The sequence below is a fragment of the Scyliorhinus torazame genome, chromosome 20 (assembly GCF_047496885.1).
Source record: "Scyliorhinus torazame isolate Kashiwa2021f chromosome 20, sScyTor2.1, whole genome shotgun sequence".
NCBI lineage: Eukaryota > Metazoa > Chordata > Chondrichthyes > Carcharhiniformes > Scyliorhinidae > Scyliorhinus > Scyliorhinus torazame.
Window position 1 is genome coordinate 5,874,666 of NC_092726.1, and position 24,765 is coordinate 5,899,430.

Consider the following 24,765-nt stretch of genomic DNA (forward strand, 5'->3'; position numbering starts at 1 on the left):
GTATTTTTTTATCTTGTATTCTTCACACTATATGTAACATATCCTTATCTGTTTGTCAATGATTGGCAGGTTTCTTACAATTGCTGTTTGTGGAATTGAAATACATTCTTTCTGTACATCTTTATAATCTTGCTACAAGTAGTGAACAAGGGATCGACTGGGTTCTTGTCCATTTCGACCCTCGTATCGATTATAAATCTGACACGAGACCTGGAACCTACCTCACTCAACATTATTGTTCCAGCTGAAGGTCTAAGGTGTGTCAGTGGTGGAGGAGGTGCATGGGGGAGAGGGAATCAAAAGGGGCTGAGCAGTGGCCAGCAGTAGCCCACGCATTTGTCACAGAGCTGGAAGAGCACTCTTGCGCCCCTTGGTCCCACGTTAAGAAGTGTTTTTAAATGCTGGCGTACCAGCTTAGGAAGAGAGAGGCGGCCAAGAAGATTGGGAGAGTAAGGAATAGGGAGGGTAACATGGTCTTGGACCCAGGGGGGGTGAACGACATTTTAAAAGAAATTTATAGCGAATTATATGAGTCGGAACCCCCGGCTGGAGCAGAAGGGATGAGGCAGTTCCTGGATCACTTGAGGTTTCCGAGGGTGGAGGAGGACCTGGTCGAGGGGCTGGAGGCCCCGATTGAGGCAGAGGAAATTGTTAAAGGACTGGAGGGCATGCAGTCAGGCAAGGCTCCGGGGCCAGACGGTTACCCAGTAGAATTTTACAAGTTCTCAGAGGTATTGTGCCCGCTGCTGATGAGGACCTTTAACCAGGCCAGAGAGAGGGGGATCCTCCCCCCAAATGATGTTGCAGGCCTTGATTTCACTCATTCTTAAACAAGAGAAGGACCCGGAGCAATGTGGGCCAGAGAGGCCGATATCGCTATTGAACGTAGATGCCAAGCTGCTGGCTAAGATTTTGGCCACCAGAATAGAAGACTGTGTCCCGGGGTGATAAGGGAGGACCAAACTGGATTTGTTAAGGGCAGACAGCTCAATGCTAACGTCCGGAGGCTTTTAAATGTAATTATGATGCCCTCAGAAGGAGAGGAGGCGGAGGTGGTGGTGGCGATGGACGCGGAGAAGACCTTTGACCGGGTGGAGTGGGAATATCTATGGGAGACGCTGGGAAGGTTTGGGTTTGGTGAGGGCTTTATTGACTGGGTGCGGTTGCTCTACCAGGTGCCGGTAGCAAGCGTGTGCACGCACCGGCTGAGGTCGGGGTACTTTAAGCTACACCGAGGGACGAGGCAGGGGTGCCCCCTCTCCCCGTTGCTGTTCGCTCTGGCTATAGAGCCGCTGGCCATGGCGCTGAGAGCGTCAAGGAATTGGCAGGGCTAGTTCGGGGGGCGGGGTGAAGCACCGGGTTTCGCTGTATGCGGACGATCTGCTCTTGTACATCTCGGACCCTGTGGAGGGGTTGGGGAAGGTTCTGCAGATCTTGGGGGAATTTGGCAGGTTTTCGGGGTATGAATTGAACATGGGAAAAAGTGAATTGTTCGTGATCCAGGCAAGGGGGCAGGAGAGGAGACAGAAGGAGCTGCCGCTCAGGATGATAGAGAGGACCTTTCGCTACCTGGGAATACAGGTGGCTCGGAAATGGGAGACATTACACAAGCTCAACCTAACCCGTCCGGTAGAGCAAATGGAGGGGGACTTTAAAAGATAGGATTTGCTTTTGCTGGCGGGGAGGGGACAGACCGTGAAAATTACAGTCCTCCCCAGATGTTTGTTTGACTTCCGGTGCCTCCCCATCTTCATCACTACAGCCTTTTTTGAGCGGGTGAATAAGATTATTTTGGGCTTTGTATGGGCGAATAAAACCCCACGAGTGAAGAAAATGAAATGAAAATCGCTTATTGTCACAAGTAGGCTTCAATGAAGTTACTGTGAAAAGCCCCTAGTCGCCACATTCCGGCACCTGTTCGGTGGAGTGCAGTTGGGGGGAGGGTGGGTTGGCGCTGCCAAACGTCTGCAACTACTACTGGGCGGCGAATATAGCGATGATTAGGAAGTAGGTGGTGTGGAGGGGCCGGCATGGGAGCGGATGGAGGCGGCGTCATGCAAAGGCATCAGTTTGGGAGCACTGATAATGGCACCCCTGCCGTTCTCGCCGGCCCATTACTCCACTAGCCCGGTGGTGGTGGCGGCACTGAGGATCTGGGGGCAATGGAGGAGGTACAAGGTGGAGGGTGCGTCGGCCTGGACCCCGATTTGCAATAACCACAGGTTTGCACTGGGCAGGATTGATGGCGTACAACAACATTTTATTGTGAACACTTCCTGCAGTGTCGCTGGTGAGGTGACATCGAGATCAGCTAATCCTGATCCAATGCCTGCTGTGTTCAGGACAAACACATTCCCTGTTTGAGCCTGAAAACAGTCTTTGGTCCTTTGCTAGCATTCTCAAGGGTCTAACAGCTGTTTTAGACAGCAGGCTTTCCCTATTGTACTTAACCAATCTGCTATTAGACATGGTTCTGACAGTCCAAAGGCAAGCAGTTTGGCTCTCTAACTGGACCAAGAGAAATGGACCGAGCCCAGTGTCATACCCATTCTTTTCAGGCACAGCAAATGGACGGCATCCAGAAATTTGACCTGACGTCAGCGGAGTTAAAAGCAAATTACTGCAGATGCTGGAATCTGATACGAAAGAGAAAATGCTGGAAAATCTCAGCAGGTCTGTCAGCATCTGTAGGGAGAGAAAAGAGCTAATGTTTCGAGTCCGATGACTCTTTGTCAAAGCTAACAGAGAAAGTGGGAAATATTTATACTGTGGAGTGAGAATGAAAGATGAGTCATAGCCACAGAAACCCAGGGAAACCGGGTGCTAATGGCCCCAGAAACCAAGGGGAAAGAGTGCTAATGGCAGTCCCCAGAGAGAACAAAAGATGTGAAAGGTCAAACAGCAGGGAAACTAACATCAGAGGGTGAACTGTAGATGTGAGGGGAGGGGAAGGGGGAAGCAAAGAGGAGAAAGGTTAAGGAAAGGTGGATAAGATGGGGGGAGGGGGGGTTTAATATATATTAAGAAAGACAAGTCAGCTGAGTTTACAGATGGTAACTGTGGCAAAAGGCTTCTGCTCCATTTGGGACCAGTGAACCTAGCTTGGGACAATTCGTGTACTAAGTACTGCATTATCGCTTTGACACGATTGACAGAAATGATCACATAATTCTCCTCTATCACCAGTCCTTCATTGCTCAATTTAGTGGGATTGTCCTTGTTTGGTTCCACTCTTAGCTCTGGGAGCGAAGCTAGAGCATCATCGGCAATGGCTTCTCTTCCTGCCCTCATACCATTATCAACAAAGTTAACCTCGAATCCCTCTTCTTCACCTCTGGCTACATCTGATGCAAACAGCTGATAACACCAAGATCTGGCTCTCCCTCGTCTCCTTTGATCCTTTCGATGCTTCCAGCTTGTCAGACTGTTGCTCCAATATCCAAGATTTCCTCTGATTAAATATAGGGAAATCAGAAGTGTAATTTTTAGCCTGACCACAAACTCCATTTGCCTTTGATTCTATCCCATTCAGAGTGAATCACAGTATTTACAATCTCAGAGCCCTACACAATCCTCAAATGCCTTGAATATGAATTCTTCTTATGACTTCATCCATTGTGTCTCTGTTACCTGCTTCCACACCTGAAGCTCACCCTGATCTCGCGGCTGCTCTGCCTTTGCCCTTTTTTCAACCCTGAACCCTCATTCTCCCCACCACTGAACTTCAGTTGTCAAGACCACACAATTCCTCTATTAGATCTCACCCCTCTTCTTTAAGACATGCCTTAAAATACAGCTCTTTAACCAAGCTTCACGTCACCTGTCTTAATATCTCCTTGATGGCTTTGAGCCCATTTGTGTCTGATTGTGCAGTGTCATAGAGCATGTCTTTTCAAACTCAAGGTCGCGACCCGCATGTGGGCCGCGGGTGGGTGTTGGGAGGGTTTTGGAGCGATCATTTGTGTCGTTCCCGACCGCGGGAAGAAGTTCCCAACTACAGTACCCGATTGGTTGCGGTGTTTGAGGGAGCGGGCGGTGCGAGGCTAGGCCGTGTGCTGGTCACCATGCGCAGAGTGTTGGGGGGGGTGGGGGGTGTTGACGGGTGTCCACGTGGACGCGATGCTAACAGTGGTGGCCCCAGCTTGGAGCTTCGCTCTGGTGCTCGTCCTTTGCGTGATGCTCGGCTCATCCCCGCCATTAATCGGCAGTATGCAGCCTGTGGCTACTTGGTCAATCCGTTCATTGGCCAGCACAACGTCTGTTTGCACTCCAACGACAGTAAGTACTGGTCGGGAAGTGGGCTGTGACTGGGGTGGGTATAGGGAGAGGAAGCCAGGCCAGGCTTGTCGGAATACTGATTAACCGAGGCCAGTCAATAGGGCTGACCTATGTGAACACTTGAAAAAACCTACAATCATCACTTTGTGCTGACACACTCTGGAAAGCAGGAAGTCCGAGCTTTTGGTGAGAATGGAGCAACAAGGTGACTTGGATGTTTGGATAGTGCAGTGCAGTGGAACCAGTAAGAGATAGTGTGACATTGTGTGTGTTTGACAAGTTACTTCATCTCCCCTAAAGTTGTAGTTTGTAAAGTAAAAACAAGATTGTACTTTTTTTTATAGTTGGTTACATTTCTAAAGAAATGGGAATATATTTAAAACAAAGTTTGTGTGTAAATGTCAGGCTGCACATGTTCAACTGAAGTTAATTTACTTTTGAGCAGTAAAGTCATCAATTTGGAAAGTGAAAAAAAGAATGTCGGCCGCGACTGGCCTTTAAATATGAACAATGAGTCTTTGCGGCAGAGGCAGCGGCAGAGAGAAGGTCGCGTGGCCGGCACGTCAATGCTTTGGCTGCAAAATCATAGAGATGAGATTCCTCCGTTATGTAGCTGCCAGCAATCAAGCAACAGGACTGTGAGAAGAACTGAAGATGGGTCATTTTGCAATAAGGTAGAGAGGGCCAGAGATACAAAGAAAACACGATCTCACAATTAAATCTGCTGGAGAGAGTTTCACAGGAGAGTCCACGGTAGGACAAGGCAGTGCTGGTGCAAACTGTATTCCGGGCTCCAAAGCCTCTGGTGAACAAACAATTGAGAAGAAAGTGAAATCAGGAACAAAGCAGTGTAAAGATGATCTCCTGAGGTATGGTGCTAATTGTGCCAATGCAAATCAGGATGCAAAGCCCATGTGTGTTATATGCAGGGAAGTGCTGACAAGTTGAAAAACCTCAAATCTTCAAAGGCATTCGAAGACTAAGCATGGCGAGCACAAGGACAAACCTCTTGATCTTTTTCAAAGCATGCAGCAAGAACGTAAATCGACAGCTGAAGTCCTTAGCTGAAATGTAACATTGAACGACGAAGCAAGAGATATCGTGAGGACCAAGCAGGCCCATCTGCCACATTAAAGGTACGCAATAATGGTATGTGACGAAGGTCATCTGGCATGGGTTGCTAACGTCAGCTGGCATGCCTCGTGAAGGTCGGCCGGCATGGGTCCCGAAGGTCCGCGGTTGGTAAATGTGGGTCCCGGCAAAAAAAGTTTGAAAAACACTATCATAGAGTCATTGTCATAGAGCTTTGACAGCATGGAAACAGACCCTTCGGCCCAACTTGTCCATGCCGCCTGTCCCACTAAGCTAGTCCCATTTGCCCGCATTTGACCCATATCCCTCTATACCCATCTTACCCATATAACTGTCAAAATTCTTTTTAAAGGACAAAATTGTCCCCGCCTCTACTACTGCCTCTGGCAGCTCATTCCAGACACTTTCCACCCACTGTGTGAAATAATTGCCCTTCTGGACCCTTTTGTATCTCTCCCCTCTCACCTTAAACCTATGCCCTCTAGTTCTGAACTCTGCTACCTTTGGGAAAAGGTGTTGACTATCTACTTTATCTATGCCCTTCATTATTTTATAGACCTCTATAAGATCACCCCTAAGCCTCCTACACTCCAGGGAAAACAGTCCTAGTCTATCCAGCCTTTCCTTAGAACTCAAATCATCAAGGGCCGGAAGCATCCTAGTAAATCTTTTCTGCACTCTTTCTAGTTTAACAATATCCTTTCTAAAATAGTGTGACCAGAACGATACACAGTATCCCAGGTGTGGCCTCACGAATGTCTTGTACAACTTCAACAAGACGTCCCAACTCCTGTATTCAATATTCTGACCAATAAAACCGAGCATGCTGAATGCTTTCTTCACCCCCTGTCCACCTGCGACTCCACCTTCAAGGAGCTACAAACCTGTACCGCGAGATCTCATTGTTCTGTAACTCTCCCCAACTCCCTACCATTAACTGAGTAGGCCCTGCCCTGATTTGATCTACCAAAATGCATAACCTCACATTTATCCAAATTAAACTCCATCTGCCATTCATCGGCCCACTGGCCCAATTGGTCAAGATCCCGTTGCAATCCGAGATAACCTTCTTCACTATCCACTGTACCACCAATCTTGGTGTCATCTGCAAACTTACTAACAATGCCTTCTAAATTCTCATCCAAATCATTAATATAAATAACAAATAACAGGGGACCCAGCACTGATCCCTGAGGCACACCGCTGGTCACAGGCCTCCAGTTTGAAAAACATGGAACATTTTTCTTTGTTAAAGGTATTAAATAAATGCAAACTCATATTTTATTAAAAATTCCTTCAAGGGTTTCTGCGTTCAGCATAGGCTTTCTGTGAACTGGATCTCTTCCCCGTTTGTTTCTGGCATTCTTATATCTTTGTTCTGTGCAAGTACACATTTTTATTTAATCTCATTTTCTGAGCGGATTTTGTGTTTACTGTTGCCTTTCTCACTGACAATTGGCCCCAATTCTATATTTGTTAATGCAGGGATTAAGTGGTGAGAATTAGGATGCAGTCGCTGTTCAAGCCTTTTTACCCACTGGGTTGCTGTTTGCCATGCTATTTCATTCTTTGTCCAATAAAGTACAGTATGTTTTTGGAGGTACCCTAGCTCGATGTGTCTTGTGATTCCTCCCTGAGGTCAGACACTGATAGCCTGAAATCATATACTGTGTTTCACAAATTCATAAATGGAAAAAGGAGATGTCACTCTCACCATTGCAACTCTAACCAGAATATTTTCAAGGTGCCTACAAGGTACATCTTGCTTTGTGTTTTGTATATTTTATATGCTGCACACCACTCAGCTCAAATGCAATGGTTACACAGTCATTTTCCACTTTGCTGTGAGAAATCTGCCCTTTTACTGTGGAGGTGAATTCTTTTTCTCCCCATCCATTTTCTACAGTTAATTTGATTTATGCCTCCTCGCTTTAAGTCTCCATGAGAGAGTCAGGAAAGTTGAGCAGTCAACCCACGCTGAGATCTCTGCTGGCTTCTTCTTCAGGCTACTTGTGCAGGGAGTGTGAAACTGGTTGGTGTGCAGTCTCTCAGTGCCGAGTCTAAAGCGGCACTTCACCCCCCTGGAGCCCAACCTGTGGAGAATGCCACTGCATCATCTTAAAATAAATGGCTGTGTTTGGGGGGAAAATCATTCTTTGTTGCCTTTAGTAAGTTACTTTTTAATCATCTCCTCCGACCCAAACAGCATGAGTTTTCTACAGAGGATGCATTGCTGCACTCCTAAGTCCACTGCAGGGTATGTTACAAAGAGGACCACTGAGCAGCTTGAGGCAATTCACGTCCTGATGTCCCATCCTCACCTTTGTTAAAATACCTTTTGGGGCCTCTTGTTGATGTCAAACTTCCATTTGGAAATTTAGAGCAATGTGAAAAGAATCTTCCCTTCTAAGGCTCCTTGGCATAGCATCCTTTATTGTTGAGATTCTGAATCTGAATGAAACATCTCTTCTTATTCTTTTATGGGACATGGGATTGGATTGGATTTGTTTATTGTCACGTGTACCGAGGTATAGTGAAAAGTATTTTTCTGCGAGCAGCTCAACAGATCATTAAGTATATGAAAAAGAAAAGGAAATAGAAGAAAATACATAAAAGAAAATACATAATAGGGCAGCAGAAGGTACACAATGTAACTACGTAAACACCGGCATCGGATGAAGCATACAGGGGTGTAGCGTTAATGAGGTCAGTCCATAATAGGGTCATTTAGGAGTCTGGTATCAGCGGGGAAGAAATGAAATGGAATGAAATGAAAATGAAATGAAATGAAAATCGCTTGTCACAAGTAGGCTTCAAATGAAGTTACTGTGAAAAGCTCCTAGTCGCCACATTCCGACGCCTGTTCGGGGAGGCTGGTACGGGAATTGAACCGTGCTGCTGGCCTGCCTTAAAAGCCAGCGATTCAGCCCTGTGCTAAAGTCTGTTCGTGCGTGTTCTCAGACTTCTGTATCTCCTGCCCGATGGAATAAGTTGGAAGAGTGAGTAAGCCGGGTGGGAGGAGTCTTTGATTATGCTGCCCGCTTTCCTCAGGCAGCGGGAGGTGTAGATGGAGTCAATGGATGAGAGGCAGGTTCGTGTGATGGACTGGGCTGTGTTCATGACTCTCTGAAGTTTCTTGCGGTCCTGGGCCGAGCAGTTGCCATCCCAGTCTGTGGTGCAGCCAGATAGGATGCTTTCTATGGTGCATCTGTAAATGTTGGTAAGAGTTAATGTGGACATGCCGAATTTCCTTAGTTTCCTGAAGAATTATAGGCGCTGTTGTGCTTTCTTGGTGGTAGCGTCGATGTGGGTGGACCAGGACAGATGGAATTTGAAACTGCTAACCACCTTCACTTTGGCCCCGTTGATGCTGACAGAGGCGTGTACGGTACTTTGCTTCCTGAAGTCAATGACCAGCTCTTTAGTTTTGCTGGCATTGAGGGAGAGTTTGTTGTCGCTACACCACTCCACTAGGTTCTCTATCTCCCTCCTCTATTCTGACTCGTCGTTATTCGAGATCGGTCGTATCGTCAGCAAACTTGCAGATGGAGTTGGAACCAAATTTTGCCACGCAGTCGTGTGTGTACTGGGAGTAGAGTATGCAGCCTTGCGGGGCCCCGGTATTGAGGACTATTGTGGAGGAGGTGTTGTTGTTCATTCTTACTGATTGTGGTCTGTGGGTCAGAAAGTCGAGGATCTATTTGCAGAGTGAAGAGCCAAGTCCTAGGTTTTGGAGCTTTGATATGAGCTTGGCTGGGGTTATGGTGTTGAAGGGTGCCACTGGCAAGACCAGCATCTGTTACCCATCCTGAATTTCCCTTGAGAAGTGGTGGTGAGCTGGCTTGTTAAACGGCTGCAGTCCATCTGATGCAGGTACACCCACAGTGCTGCTGAGAAGGGTACAGCGATATAGTTCCAAATTAAGATGGTGTGCACCTTAATTAAATTAAGAGGGGAACTTGACAGTGATAGTATTTCCATATGCCTGCTGCCCTTTCCCTTCAATTGTTGTAGCGATCGCAGGTTTGGAAGACACTGTCGAAGGAGCCTTGCTCAGTCGCTGCAATACACACTGCTGCCACTGTGTGCCAATGGTGGAGGGATTAATGCTTAAGGTGGTGGATGGAGTGCCAAATCCAGCAATTGCTTTGTCCTGGATGGAGTTTAGTTTCTTGATTGTTGATGGAGCTGCAGTCAATCATCCAAGTGGAGAGTATTCCAGTACACACCTGACATGCCATGTAGATTGTGGACTGGCTTTGGGGAGTTAGGAAGAGGGTTCCAGCCTCTGACTGGCTCTTCCAGTCACACAGTATTTATATGGCTAGGCCAGTTAAATTTCTGGTTAATGGTAACCCCCAGGATGTTGATAATGGGGGATTCAGTGATGGTAATGCTACTGAATATCAAGGGGCGATGGTTAGATTATCTCTAGTTGGAGACGGTCATTACCCAGCACTTGTGTGGCACGAATCTTACTTGCCTCTTATCAGCCCAAGCTTCAATGTTGCACAGATCTTGCTGTATTTTGGAATGGACTGCTTCATCTGAAGAGTTGCAAATGTTGCTGAACATTGTGCAAACATCAGTGAACATCCCGACTTCTGACCTGATGATGAAGGGAAAATCATTAATAAAACAGTGGTTGGTCCTGGAAAACTACATCGCAGTAACATACTGGGAATAAGATGATTGGCCTCCAACAACCATAACCATCTTCCTTGTGCTAGGTATGACTCCAACAGTGGAATTTTATCTCCGATTCCCACTAATTTCACTGAAATGCTGTACACGGTCAAAGGTTGCCTTGAGGTCAAGGGCAGTCATTTACACCTCCAATCAAGTTCAGCTCTTTTGTCTCTGTTTGGACCAATGCTGCACTGAGGGTTCAATGGCCTTGGTGGAATCCAATCTGCGCATCAGTGAGCAGGTTATTGCTGAGTAATTACCGTTTGATAGCACTGTTATCAGCACCTTCCATCACTTTGCTGATGATTAAGAGGAGAGTGAAAGGGTGGTAATTGGCCAGATTGGATATGTTCTGCTTTTTGTGTCCAGGACATACCAATCTTCGACATTGTTGGGTAGATGCCAATGTTGTACCTGTCCTGCAACAGCTTGGCTAGGTGTGTGGCTCGTTGTGGAGCACAAGTGTTCAGTACAAATGCCTGGATGTTGTCTGGGCCCATAGCCGTTGCAGTATCCTGCGCCTTCTGATGCTATTTCATATCGTGAAGAGTGAATGGATTGGCTGAAGACTGTCCTCTTCCCCCTGTTAGTTATTTAATTGTCCACCACCATTCACGACTGGATGTGGTAGAACAGCAGAGTTTAGATTTGATCAGTTGCTTGTGGTATCGCTTAACTCTGTCCAGCTCATGTTGCATCTGCTGTTTTTATTTTATAATCTTTATTAGTGTCACAAGTAGGCTTACATTAACACTGCAATGAAGTTACTGTGAAAATCCCCTAGTCACCACACTCCAGCACCTGTTCGGGTACATGGAGGGAGAATTCAGAATGTCCAAATTACCTAACAGTCGTCTTTCGGGACTTGTGGGGGGAAACCGGAGCACCCGGAGGAACCCCACGCAGACACGGGGAGAACATGCAGACTCCACACAGACAGTGACCCAAGCCGGGAATCAAACCTGAGACCCTGGCGCTGTGAAGCAACAGTGCTAACCACTGTGCTACCCTGCCACACATTGCTGCCCATACCATTTGGCATTCAAATAATCCTGTGTAAATGTAAAATATTAAGATTCAGCACAGGAAAGATGGGATGAATAATCTCCTTCTGTACTGTACAATTCTATAAAAGTTATAAAGACAATTCTGTATCTTGTCTTTAATGCTCATCTGTCAAATATTGAAGGATTCTGACTTGGCATCTTTATCCTTTAATGATTAACCTTTTCAAGGTAAACTGCAAAGAAGCTCATCACCGACAGTTTTCATCACACTCCTAACTTGTACTTTGCAGATGGTGACAAAATGTGCAGTATTACGCAGGGTTCCAAATTCTAAAGCAAACAGCAGCCCAAACGGGTAAAAAAGCTCGGTGTCTGACACAGGTTAAATAAGCTCGACTTCCACTCAAATCGTCGCCACCTAATCCCTACTCTTGAGAAATAAAATGGGCCCGATTGAAACAAAGAAAAGGAACAGTTAAAAAACAAAATCCAGCTGACAAAATTAGATCAGAATATCTATAAAAAGTCAGTTTATCTGCAGTTGATGCAGTTGCTAGGAGATTCCCCTCCACTGCTATGGTGATGGGTTTAGATTCACGAGCTGAGCTGGGGCACCTTTTGAACACCTGATCGTAGCAGAAGAGGCACATCTCCTAGCAACAGTTTCAGATAGGTAAGCGGTTTCCCCTTATTCTCTGTTGCAAAAAATATGAAAAAGCCATTGTCCAACTCTCACGTGATCTTACATACTCCGAGGTGACGTGTGAAGGTTATGATCTGGAATGCATTGCTGGAAGCAGATTCAATATTAATTTCCAAAGGGAAATTACGTGTGTTTGAAAAGGAAAGATTCCAGGTTTATGTGGAAAGAGCAAGGAAATGGAACTAATTGGATAGCTCTTTCGAAGCAACGGCAGACGCGGTAGGCCGAATATGGTACGATTCCATTGATCGACTCTGTTACACAAAATTCCACAACCATGCCTGAGCTGGGATTGGACAGCGGACATGCATTCTTTAAAAATGTAAGTAAATTTTTCACAAAGTTTTTAATCCTTAAGGTCAATGAACACACTTGTGCACTCTGCAGAGTTTTCATGCAAAGATAACTTTTCTCTTGGATGTGACCTTCTAAACTGCACAGCAGTGATGCTGGTGAAATTAAATAAATCCATATCTTGATTGCAGGCAATTTTACAGGGTACATCAGAGGCTGGTGGGGTGGAAAGCGAGGACAAGGGGTACCCAATCTATCATTCTGCCAGGGAAATGTCAAAGCAGAGTTGCAAGAAATGGAATGCACTGTCAACCATGGTGGATGGGAATCCTTGGCTGAGGAAAATGGAAGACATATGGGAAGCACTGGTATTGAAGCAGGGTGACGGTTCTGGTGTTCCAATTTACATTGCCTTGAGACTATCCTTTCTTTATTACTCCAATCACCACCATCATCTCACTGTCACAAACCTTCCTTTTTGCTCTCAAATTCCTATCCTCAGGATTTGCTGAAAACCTGCCACATCTATAGTTTCCCACAGTTCTGACAAAAGGTTGTTGACGCGTGATGTTAACTCTGTTTCTTTCTCCACAAACCTGCTGAGCAGGTTTAGTATTTCCTGCTCTTATTTCAGAATTCCAGTATTCATTGTAATTTCCGTTGGGACCAGATATGCCATGGATATTCGCCTTCTGCCCAAAACTCCAAGTCGTGCTCCAGTCTGCCTCCTCTTTCCCAATCCGTTGCCGAGGCTGAACTGGCGCGGTTTACCTTCAGGAGCAGTTTGGATCCAGGCGGGGTGGAAGTCTGCACCAACATTTCAAGTCAGGAGCTGAACAGTTGGAGCCCTCTCACTCCAGGTCAGAAGGAATGCTTTCAAGATTCACACCAGGACCCGAGCACAATGTCACTGCAGTATTCAGGGAGTACTGCATTGCCACAGGTGCTGTCTTTTGGGAGAAGCACCATGGGACCATGGCATCTACCCATTTTTAGAGATATGGACTGTCACTTCTGGATTGAACATCATCTTTTGTGGCCAGTTCTTGAATGGCATCCCCCGCAACTGACATAGATTAATAGCATCGGCCCGAGGTCGACTGACGTCCAGCAGGCTCACCTTTCCACGATCCGGTCACTTCCTTTTCCTTCTGCTTTTTCCACATCCTTCCAGTCTGCTTGCCTCCAGGCACTCTGGTCAGCAGCAAGGACTTCCTATCAATCAGCTCCAATCCTGGTCAACTCAAGGTCTCACAGACATCCTTGTATGGCACAAATAGGTTATTATTTTGTTCTAATGACGATAGCAAGCTCACCGAAGAGCATGTCTTTGGGGATGTGGCTGTCGTCCATTTGGCTCACACCGTCTAGCCAATGCAGTTGCCACTGGAGGACCCCTGTGCGCTGGTGTGCCTCCATATTCAGTACTCTGTCTTGCCAAGTAATGGCCACTATTCGCCTAAGGTGGTTGCTTTTCTTTGCTTGTATGTGTTGTCCATGCTTTGCTGCTCGAAAGGAGGGTGCTGAGAACACAAACCTGGTGCATAGGAAGCTTTGTACTTTTGGTTAGATTGCTGTTGGTCCACTCCTAACTGACCTGACTGTCATGACCTTGGCAATTCTGTGCTGATTTTGACATTGAAGGATAGGTTGCTAGTGATTGTTAGTTATTAATTTTAAATGTGAGTTAGTTAAATTTTTGTTAAGTTAAGGTATTTTTTTTTTTTAATAAATATTTTATTGAAAATTTTTGGTCAACCAACACAGTACATTGTGCATCCTTTACACAACATTGTAACAATACAGATAATAATGACCTTTTTTATATCAACAAAAAACAACAAATAAATAAATATTAAATAACAAAAATGAAAACTAGCCCTAATTGGCAACTGCCTTGTCACAGGCTATACCACCCCCCCCCACCCCCCCCCCCCCCATCCCTGTAGTGCCGGGCATGACCAGAACATATGGGTATGATTCGCTGGGCTTCTCGAGCACCTCGCACACCTATCCTCCACCCCAAAACATTTATTGAGCCGTGTTCCAGTCATATGTGCCCTGTGTAATACCTTAAACTGAATCAGGCTTAGCCTGGCGCACGAGGACGACGAGTTTACCCTGTTTAGGGCATCTGCCCACAGCCCCTCCTCAATCTCCTCCCCTAGCTCTTCTTCCCATTTCCCTTTTAGTTCGTCCACCATAGTCTCCCCTTCGTCCCTCATTTCCCTATATATATCCGACACCTTACCATCCCCCACCCATTTCTTTGAGATGACTCTGTCCTGCACCTCTTGTGTCGGGAGCTGCGGGAATTCCCTCACCTGTTGCCTCGCAAAAGCCCTCAATTGCATGTACCTAAATGCATTCCCTTGGGGCAACCCATATTTCTCAGTCAGCGCTCCCAGACTCGCAAACTTCCCATCCACAAATAGATCTTTCAATTGCGTTATTCCTGCTCTTTGCCACATTCCATATCCCCCATCCATTCCCCCCGGGGCAAACCTATGGTTGTTTCTTATCGGGGACCCCCCCCAATGCTCCGGTCTTTCCCCTATGTCGTCTCCACTGTCCCCAAATCTTCAGTGTAGCTACCACCACCGGACTCGTGGTATAGTTCCTTGGTGAGAATGGCAATGGGGCTGTCACCATAGCCTGCAGGCTGGTCCCCCTACAGGACGCCCTCTCTAATCTCTTCCACGCCGCTCCTTCCTCCTCTCCCATCCACTTACTCACCATTGAAATATTAGCGGCCCAATAATACTCACTTAGGCTCGGTAGTGCCAGCCCCCCCCTATCCCTACTACGCTGTAAGAATCCCTTCCTCACTCTCGGAGTCTTCCCGGCCCAAACAAAACCCATGATACTCTTTTCTATCCTTTTGAAAAAAGCCTTCGTGATCACCACCGGGAGGCACTGAAACACAAAGAGGAATCTCGGGAGGACCACCATCTTAACCGCCTGCACCCTCCCTGCCATTGACAATGCTACCATATCCCATCTCTTGAAATCTTCCTCCATCTGTTCCACCAACCGCGTCAAATTTAGCCTGTGCAATGTGCCCCAATTCTTAGCTATCTGGATCCCCAGGTAACGAAAGTCTCTTGTTACCTTCCTCAACGGTAGGTCTTCTATTTCTCTACTCTGCTCCCCTGGATGCACCACAAACAGCTCACTCTTCCCCATGTTCAATTTATACCCTGAAAAATCCCCAAACTCCCCAAGTATCCGCATTATTTCTGGCATCCCCTCCGCTGGATCCGCCACATATAGTAGCAGATCATCCGCATATAAAGATACCCGGTGTTCTTCTCCTCCCCTAAGTATTCCCCTCCATCTCCTGGAACCTCTCAGCGCTATCGCCAGGGGCTCAATCGCCAGTGCAAACAGTAATGGGGACAGAGGACATCCCTGCCTTGTCCCTCTATGGAGCCGAAAATATGCCGATCCCCGTCCATTCGTGACCACACTCGCCACTGGGGCCCTATACAACAGCTGCACCCATCTAACATACCCCTCTCCAAACCCGAATCTCCTCAACACCTCCCACAGATAATACCATTCCACTCTATCAAATGCTTTCTCGGCATCCATCGCCACTACTATCTCCGTTTCACCCTCTGGTGGGGCCATCATCATTACCCCTAACAGCCTCCGTATATTCGTGTTCAGCTGTCTCCCCTTCACAAACCCCGTTTGGTCCTCATGAACCACCCCCGGGACACATTCCTCTATTCTCATTGCCATTACCTTGGCCAGGACCTTGGCATCCACATTTAGGAGGGAAATTGGTAGCGGGGCGAGCAAGTCCAAATATTTTCTGTAAAATTCAACTGGGAATCCGTCCGGTCCCGGGGCCTTTCCCGTCTGCATGTTCCTAATTCCTTTCACCACTTCTTCTACCGTGATCTGTGCTCCCAGTCCCACCCTTTCCTGCTCTTCCACCTTGGGAATTTCCAGCCGATCCAAAAAATCCATCATTCTCTCCCTCCCATCCGGGGGTTGAGCTTCATACAATTTTTTATAAAATGTCTTGAACACTTCATTCACTCTCTCCGCTCCCCGCTCCGTCTCTCCTTCCTCGTCCCTCACCCCCCCTATTTCCCTCGCTGCTCCCCTTTTCCTCAATTGGTGTGCCAGCAATCTGCTCACCTTCTCTCCATATTCATACTGTACACCCTGCGCCTTCCTCCATTGTGCCTCTGCAGTGCCTGTAGTCAGCAAGTCAAATTCCACATGCAGCCTTTGCCTTTCCCTGTACAGTCCCTCCTCCGGTGCTTCCGCATATTGTCTGTCCACCCTTAAAAGTTCTTGCAGCAACCGCTCCCGTTCCTTACTCTCCTGCTTCCCTTTATGTGTCCTTATTGATATCAGCTCCCCCCTCACCACCGCCTTCAACGTCTCCCAGACCACTCCCACCTGAACCTCCCCATTGTCATTGAGTTCCAAGTACTTTTCGATGCATCCCCTCACCCTTAGGCACACCCCCTCATCTGCCATTAGTCCCATGTCCATTCTCCAGGGTGGGCGCCCTCTTGTTTCCTCCCCTATCTCCAAGTCTACCCAGTGTGGGGCATGATCCGAAATGGCTATAGCCGTATATTCCGTTCCCCTCACCCTCGGGCCTACCCAACACAAAAAAGTCTATGCGTGAATAGACTTTATGGACATAGGAGAAAAACGAGAACTCCTTACTCCTAGGTCTACTGAATCTCCACGGGTCCACCCCTCCCATCTGCTCCATAAAATCCTTAAGCACCTTGGCTGCTGCCGGCCTCCTACCAGTCCTGGACTTCGACCTATCCAGCCTTGGTTCCAACACCGTGTTAAAATCTCCCCCCATTATCAGCTTTCCCGTCTCTAGGTCCGGGATGCGTCCTAGCATTCGCCTCATAAAGTTGGCATCGTCCCAGTTCGGGGCATACACGTTTACCAAAACCACCATCTCTCCCTGTAATTTGCCACTCACCATCACGTATCTGCCCCCGTTATCCGCCACTATAGTCTTTGCCTCGAACATTACCCGCTTCCCCACTAATATAGCCACCCCCCTGTTTTTCGCATCCAGCCCCAAATGGAACACCTGCCCCACCCATCCTTTGCGCAACCTAACCTGGTCTATCAGTTTCAGGTGCGTTTCCTGTAACATAACCACATCTGCTTTAAGTTTCTTAAGGTGTGCGAGTACTCGTGCCCTCTTTATCGGCCCGTTAAGCCCCCTCACGTTCCACGTGATCAGCCGAGTTGGGGGGCTTCCCACCCCCCCCCCTTGCCGGTTAGCCATCATCTTTTTCCAGCTTCTCACCCAGTTCCCACGCAGCTGTATCTCTCCCAGACGGTGCCCCCCCGCCCATCCTTTCCCGTACCCACTCCCCCCTTTCCCCAGCAGCAGCAACCCAGTAATTCCCCCCTCCCCCCCCCCCCCCCCCGTTAGACCCCCCACTAGCGTAATTACTCCCCCCATGTTGCTCCCAGAAGTCAGCAAACTCTGGCTGACCTCGGCTTTCCCCCGTGATCACGGCTCGCACCGTGCGACGCCCCCTCCTTCCTGCTTCTCTGTTCCCGCCATAATTATCATAGCGCGGGAACCAAGCCCGCGCCTCTCCCTCGGCCCCGCCTCCCATGGCCAACGCCCCATCTCCTCTCCCTCCCCACCTCCCCCCATCACCACCTGTGGGAGAGAGAAAAGTTACCATACCGCAGGATTAAAACATAAAACCCTTCTTCGCCCCCCCCCCATTCGCCCCACCACTTTGTCCAAACGTTCATTTTCATGATCCACTCATTCCAATTTTTCTTCTACAATAAAAGTCCACGCTTCATCCGCCGTCTCAAAGTAGTGGTGCCTCCCTTGATATGTGACCCACAGTCTTGCCGGTTGCAGCATTCCAAATTTTATCTTCTTTTTGTGAAGTACCGCTTTGGCCCGATTAAAGCTCGCCCTCCTTCTCGCCACCTCCGCACTCCAATCTTGATAAACGCGGATCACCGCGTTCTCCCATTTACTACACCGAGTTTTCTTCGCCCATCTAAGGACCATTTCTCTATCCTTAAAACGGAGGAATCTCACCACTATGGCTGTGGGAGTTTCTCCTGCTCTCCATCCTCGCACCATAACTCGGTATGCTCCCTCCACCTCCAACGGACCCGTCGGGGCCTCCGCTCCCATTAACGAGTGCAGCATCGTGCTCACATATGCCCCGACGTCCGCCCCCTCCACACCTTCAGGAAGGCCAAGAATCCTCAAGTTGTTCCTCCTTGCGTTATTTTCCAGTGCCTCCAACCTCTCCACAGATCGTTTCTGGTGTGCCTCCTGTATCTCCGACTTCACCACCAGGCCCTGTATATCGTTCTCATTCTCTGCTGCTTTCGCCTTCACGACCCGAAGCTCCTGCTCCTGGGTCTTTTGTTCCTCTCTCAGCCCTTCAATCGCCTGTAATATCGGGGCCAACAACTCTTTCTTCATTTCCTTTTTTATCTCCTCCACGCAGCGTTTCAAGAACTCTTGTTGTTCAGGGCCCCATATGAGACTGCCACCTTCCGACGCCATCTTGGTTTCTGCTTGCCTTCCTTGCCGTTGTTCCAAAGGATCCGCTGCAATCCGGCCACTTTCCTCTCCTTTTTCCATCCGTGTCCAGGGGGAACACCCTTCTGGTTTACCGCATGGTGTTTTTAGCCGTTAAAATTGCCGTTGGGGCTCCTATCAAGAGCCCTAAAGTCCGTTCCACCGGGAGCTGCCGAAACGTGCGACTTAGCTGGCCATCGCCGCACCCGGAAGTCGTTAAGTTAAGGTATTAGGGCAACACAGTGGCTAGCACTGCTGCATCAGGCGCTGAGGTCCCGGGTTCAATCCCGGTCTGGGTCACTGTCCATGTGGAGTTTGCACATTCTCCCCGTGTCTGCGTGGGTCTCACCCCCACCACCCAAAGCTGTGCAAGCTAGGTGGCTTGGCTGTGCTAAATTGCCCCTTAATTGGAAACATTTAAAAATAAAGTAAAGGTATTAAGGGATATGGGCCCATGGCAGGTATATGGAGTTTGGCCACAGATCAGCCATGATCTCATTGAATGGTGAAGCAGGCTCGAGGGGCTGAATGGCCTTCTCCAGTTACTATGTTCCTAACTGATGATCTAAGAAATGTTAAATTGTTGATGACTGTTGTGTTGCGCGGTCAGGCTCTGGACGGGAGGATTTACCCAAGCATGCTGCTCAAGTCTGTAGTTTTTTAAAATCATGACTCTTTATTTATCGCGAGTATTTCTACATTTGGATTGCTACACGAGGTTTGAGTTCCTCCTCCTTCCAGGGCTCTCTTCTCAATCATGTGTGGCGGCATCATTATTGCATCAGCATCATGTTTCTGATGTTGACCGTCTACTCTGCAATGATCTCCAGTGAAGTTGTCGGTGTTAATGGAGGATGCATCTCTCCATCCTGGCCCCTAACCTTGGTCTTCCTGATGCTGTCCGTCAGTGCAAACACCTTGCAGGCCTTGGAGAACTGATCCACCGCAAGTGAATCTTCAGTCTGGAATTTCAGTGCGTAGTCAGAAAACTTCAACTCCTGAAGATGTCTTGGCGCGCAGTTTTGCCAAGTTGAACAGCATGCCTTTGGCTTTAGCATGCCAGGAGGCATCCTCATTTGTGTGGTCAAAAGTGTAGAATAAAAGCATGAAGAAAAATATGCCAAACAGAATTGGTGTCAGGATGCAGCCCTGCTTTACCCCATTGCTCATCTGCTAAAAGTGTCTGATGTTGCTTCATTGCAACTGTTGAAACTTTGCATGTCTTCATGCAAAGAAGTAATCATGCCTGGGACCCCAATTTGTCCAGCAATTTAAGGAGCAGTCTCTGCGAACAAGATCGAAGGCCTTGGTGAAGTCTGAAGGCAATGTGAAGTAGTCTGCACTGTTCGCAGCACTTCTCCAGTGACTGCTGAAGTAAGAAAATCAGGTCAACCATTGATCTGCCAGCTCTGAAACTGCAATAAGACTTGGGGTAAATGTATGAGAGGACGAGAGGTTGAGTAGACTGGGACTGTACTCATTGGAGTTTAGAAGGATGTGGGGGGATCTTATTGAAACATATAAAATTATAAAGGGAATAGATAGGATAGGATAGATGCGGGCAGGTTGTTTCCACTGGTCGGGGAAAGCAGAACTAGGGGGCATAGCCTCAAAATAAGGGGAAGTAGATTTAGGACGGAGTGTAGGAGGAACTTCTTCACCCAAAGGGTTGTGAATCTCTGGAATTCCTTGCCCAGTGAAGCAGTTGAGGCTCTTTCTTTAAACGTTTTTAAGAAAAAGATAGATACCCTTCTAAAGAATAAAGGGATTCGGGGATATGGTGTACGGGCCGGAGAGTGGAGCTGAGTCCACAAAGATCAGCCATGATCTCATTAAATGGCGGAGCAGGCTCGAGGGGCCTGATGGTCTACTCCTGTTCCTAGTTCTTATGTTCTTATACAATGCCAGGGTCTTCAATACAGCCAGAGCATCATGAACAAAGATCTCCCTCCAATATCTAACAAGGAGATTCATCAGGAAATTTTACTGTCACTGTGTTCCCCTTTGTTTTTGTATAGGATGACTATTTTTGCAACACACCTGTCTTGAGGCACAAATCTTTCCTTCCAGTAGAGACACAAGCTTTAGTAGATGCTGCAACATTGCCGGTTTTCTACCTCTGATGATTTCTAGTGGCATGCCATTGATTCCTGGGGCTTTACTACTGGCAAGATGGCCAATGGCCTTGCTGAACTCTACTATGGTGGACTCGCTGTCCAGTTCCTCCATGAAAGGGAAGTCTAGAATGGAGCTGAGAGTTTCTTTAGTGATGGTCTCTGTTGCATAGATGGAGATGGTTCTCCACCCACCTTTCCATCTGCTTGCAAGGTTCAGTGATGATCATCCCTGTGTTTGTCTTTAAGGGGGCTGAGTTGGTTGTTGCTGGGCCTGTTGCTTACTCGATTCCTTCATGCATCCCTCCAGAATTCCGGGCTTTAACGAGTATTGATTCACGTAGTGCCGAGCAGTCCACTGAGACTTGATTCCGGCAGCTTTGAAATTTACCACCTAGGTTTTTTTGGCTGAGGACCTATTTGAAATTCATGAGGGCTCTCATATTGGTTGCACTAACTGCTCCATTTCAGTCCAATAAACCTCAAAACCAGTCAACATTGACAAAGGGTCACCTGGACTCAAAACATTAGCTCTTTTCTTTCCTTACAGATGCTGCCAGACCTGCAGAGATTTTACAGCATTTTCTCTTTTGGTTTCAGCATTCCTCTGATCTCTTTTGCCATGTTGTGCGTGCAGCGTTACAGATGTGTCGCACAGATATTGCCACTGCACTTGTGTGTTGTTGTCTGAAAAAGCCTGATTCAGGATGTTGGGGAACTCCTGGATCCTTTTTGGGACAGCAGCAAGGAATGTGTTGATCTGAGGATTATCTTTCTTCTTGAAGCGGACAGTTTTCTTAGCTGAAGCCTGGCCAAGACTGGCCTATTTTGGTTGAAACACTAAATTACGGCTTGCACTACTTAATCAGACACAAAGAAGAACAGGGATTTTTTTCCCAATATTAATTTAATCCCTCTATCAACACCAATTATGGTCAGGCATTGCAATGATTTTGGTATCGTACACAGGTGAGCCACCATGTTTATCTCTAAAAACAGCTGTTAAATGTTTTGGTACAGCCTGAGGCTGTGAAATAAGCTGTACCAATTCAAGTAGTTCAGTATATTACCAGTGCATTGAATGTACAAAAGGTTGCTCTGTGACCTGACCACCAGGAAAGAACATTCTACTGAGCTGAAATACCATTATGCTAATAAGCACGTACTCATATCACAATAGGGTCTGTGTACATGGGATGACATAGCGATTTGCAAAGATCATTTTGTTCAGGTGGCGACTGAATTCACCCTGCTATCCCCACCACCCCCACCACTTCTAATTTTAGTCCTGAATTAATGAGCATCAGGCACAATTGTGTTAGTAACTATAGTGATCAAAAATGCTATAGGTGATCAAAAATGCATTTGTTGATTGTTTAATATTCCGCATGAGTTGGAAGATTTAAGTCATTTTGCTCATGTGGCACCCCTAATATCAGTCAAACCTATCAAGTCGCAAATGAGATTCTGGAGCACGGTTCAAAATAATCTGAAGGTTAATTTTGATGTACCTGCGCTGATTTTCTGAGTGGCATTGTTAGTGAAAAACCTTGCTTGCCAGCAGTGAATAACAAGAAATAAAAGGCACATTGTGTGGCCGATAATCATGAATGTTCAATCGCCATTCCATTTCTGAAACATACAGGGGAATAACTCTTCTTTTGGTTATTTGTTCATCCATGTGTGCCGACCGGCAACCAAGAGAATCTTTCCAGGTCTCTGGGATAAATCAGACTGTGAAACAAAAGAACCAAGAGAATTTGCTTTTCTGTTGCACCAAATTATGGTGTATTTTTGGCATCAGTCTTTCACCACATCTAAGTATTTAGAGCAATGTAGAATTACATTTATGAGGTTCCTTGGAAGCAATTGAAATATTAAAGGGTGTAAAGACTGTTCTTGTTTCCACCTTTTCCAAATGCACGTTAAGCAATGGCCGAAATTCCAAATCAGCAATTTGAGCAAAGACAAGGATTCCACAACAAATACAAATTGCTGCTCGTTCTGAGGAAAATCACTTATTGTCACAAGTAGGCTTCAAATGAAGTTACTGTGAAAAGCCCCCAGTCGCCACATTCCGGCGCCTGTTCGGGGAGGCTGGGACGGGAATTTAACCGTGCTGCTGGCCTGCCTTGGTCTGCTTTCAAAGCCACCACAGACCATGGAAAGAAATTGTGAGGCAGTTATAAATATCATCCACACACCAAGATTAATTTATCGCCTTAAAGTCACTGCAAATCTGACATTTTCTCATTTATATGGTTTAGTTTGTGTTTTTCCCCCCAGTTTCTGAATCATCTTTACACTGACAAGTGTTCTACAGTCCACATTCAAGACCTTGAGACAGAGTGATCGTATCATGGAAGGAAAAGAATGCCATGTGATGCTATTTCAGTCTTACCAGCCTTTATGCTGCAGCTGATACCAGAATTCACTATCTTTGGTATAAAAGTTGCAAAGTTTGGGTTTCTCCTTTGACTTGCATAAATATCAGATTGCGTCTGATGTGAAGATAAAATCACTTCCCTGAATTAATTAGCAGTATTGTTCTTTTGATTGACGAGGACAGGATTGTCCTATTGTAAGTAGCTGTACATTCAATCCAGGCTGCAAATTATTTTCATCACTGACAAGTCAATTTAAATAGTCACTATTTTATTTCTGACCCCTGGTATACGACAGTTAATTGGATCGACATAATTTACACAGAATTATTGTTTAAATTGTCTGGGAAAAACCAAGGTCTGTAATTCTGCCACAGAGGTGTGGCAGTCAGATTCAGTTGTGCAAAAATAACTCAGGGATACAATTTTTCCACTTTAAGAGGGGGTTATGTTCATATAAAGTGGAGATGGTGTCCCTCTGAGTGTCACTAGGAGCGTCACTGAAAGGTACCACTTCACAGGTGAAAAGCAGGCCTCACAAGAACAGGCAGCCATACTCAAGGTGCATGCCCTATTCACAGTACCCAGCAGCCTTCTCACAATTCCTTCTAACCAGCAGCTCAAAAACACGTATCCCACATGGCTTGAGGAGATGGCATCTGATACCCCGTAAGGCACAGGGTCAAAGCACTAAGTGGTGGTCCCACAAGACAACAGAACCTGCAGGTCACCATCAAGGATATTCTGAGCTTTGTAATGAAATTGGGTTGCAATATGTTTTCTTTTGCTTTACAGTTGATAGCTCAAATGTTGTATATTTTAGTGTGAAGCAGTAAGAATTCAGTGCTTTCCATTGGTAGTGCCAACCCAATGACAACAGTTTGGCTGCAGATATCATAGAACATAGAACAGTCCAGCACAGTACAGGCCCTTCGGCCCACTATGTTGTGCCGACCATTTATCCTAATCTAAGATCAACCTAACCTACACCCCTTCAATTTACTGCTGTCCATGTGCCTGTCTGAGAGTCGCTTAAATGTCCCGAATGACTCTGACTCCACCACCTCTGCTGGCCGTGCATTCCACACACCCACCAGCCTCGGTGTAAAGAACTTACCTCTGACATCTCCCCGATACCTTCCTCCAATCTCCTTAAAATTATGTCCCCTCGTGACAGCCATTTCCACCCTGGGGGAAAGTCTCTGGCTATCCACTCTATCCATGCCTCTCATCACCTTGTACACCTCTATCAAATCACCTCTCTTCCTTCTTCACTCCAGTGAGAAAAGCCCAAACTCCCTCAACCTTTCTTCATAAGACATACCCTCCAGTCCAGGCAGCATGCTGGTAAATCTCCTCTGCACCCTCTCCAAAGCATCCACATCCTTCCTATAATGAGGCAACCAGAACTGGAGACAATATTCCAAGTGTGGTCTCACTGGGGTTTTATAAAGCTGCAGCAAAACCTCACGGCTCTTAAACTCAATCCCCCTATTAATGAAAGCCAACACACCATAGGCCTTCTTCACAACCCTATCAACCTGGGTGGCAACTTTGAGTGATCTATGTCCGTGGACCCCAAGATCCCTCTGTTCCCCCACACTTCCAAGAATCCTGCCTTTAATCCTGTATTCAGCCT

At 46.9% G+C, this 24,765-nt stretch overlaps 1 protein-coding gene across 1 annotated transcript in view; it reads right to left on the bottom strand.

Moving 5' to 3' along the window:
• LOC140396833 (phosphatidylethanolamine-binding protein 4) overlaps window positions 1–24,765 on the bottom strand; it is a 646,458-nt gene that overhangs the window by 2,518 nt on the left and 619,175 nt on the right. The window lies entirely within an intron of this gene.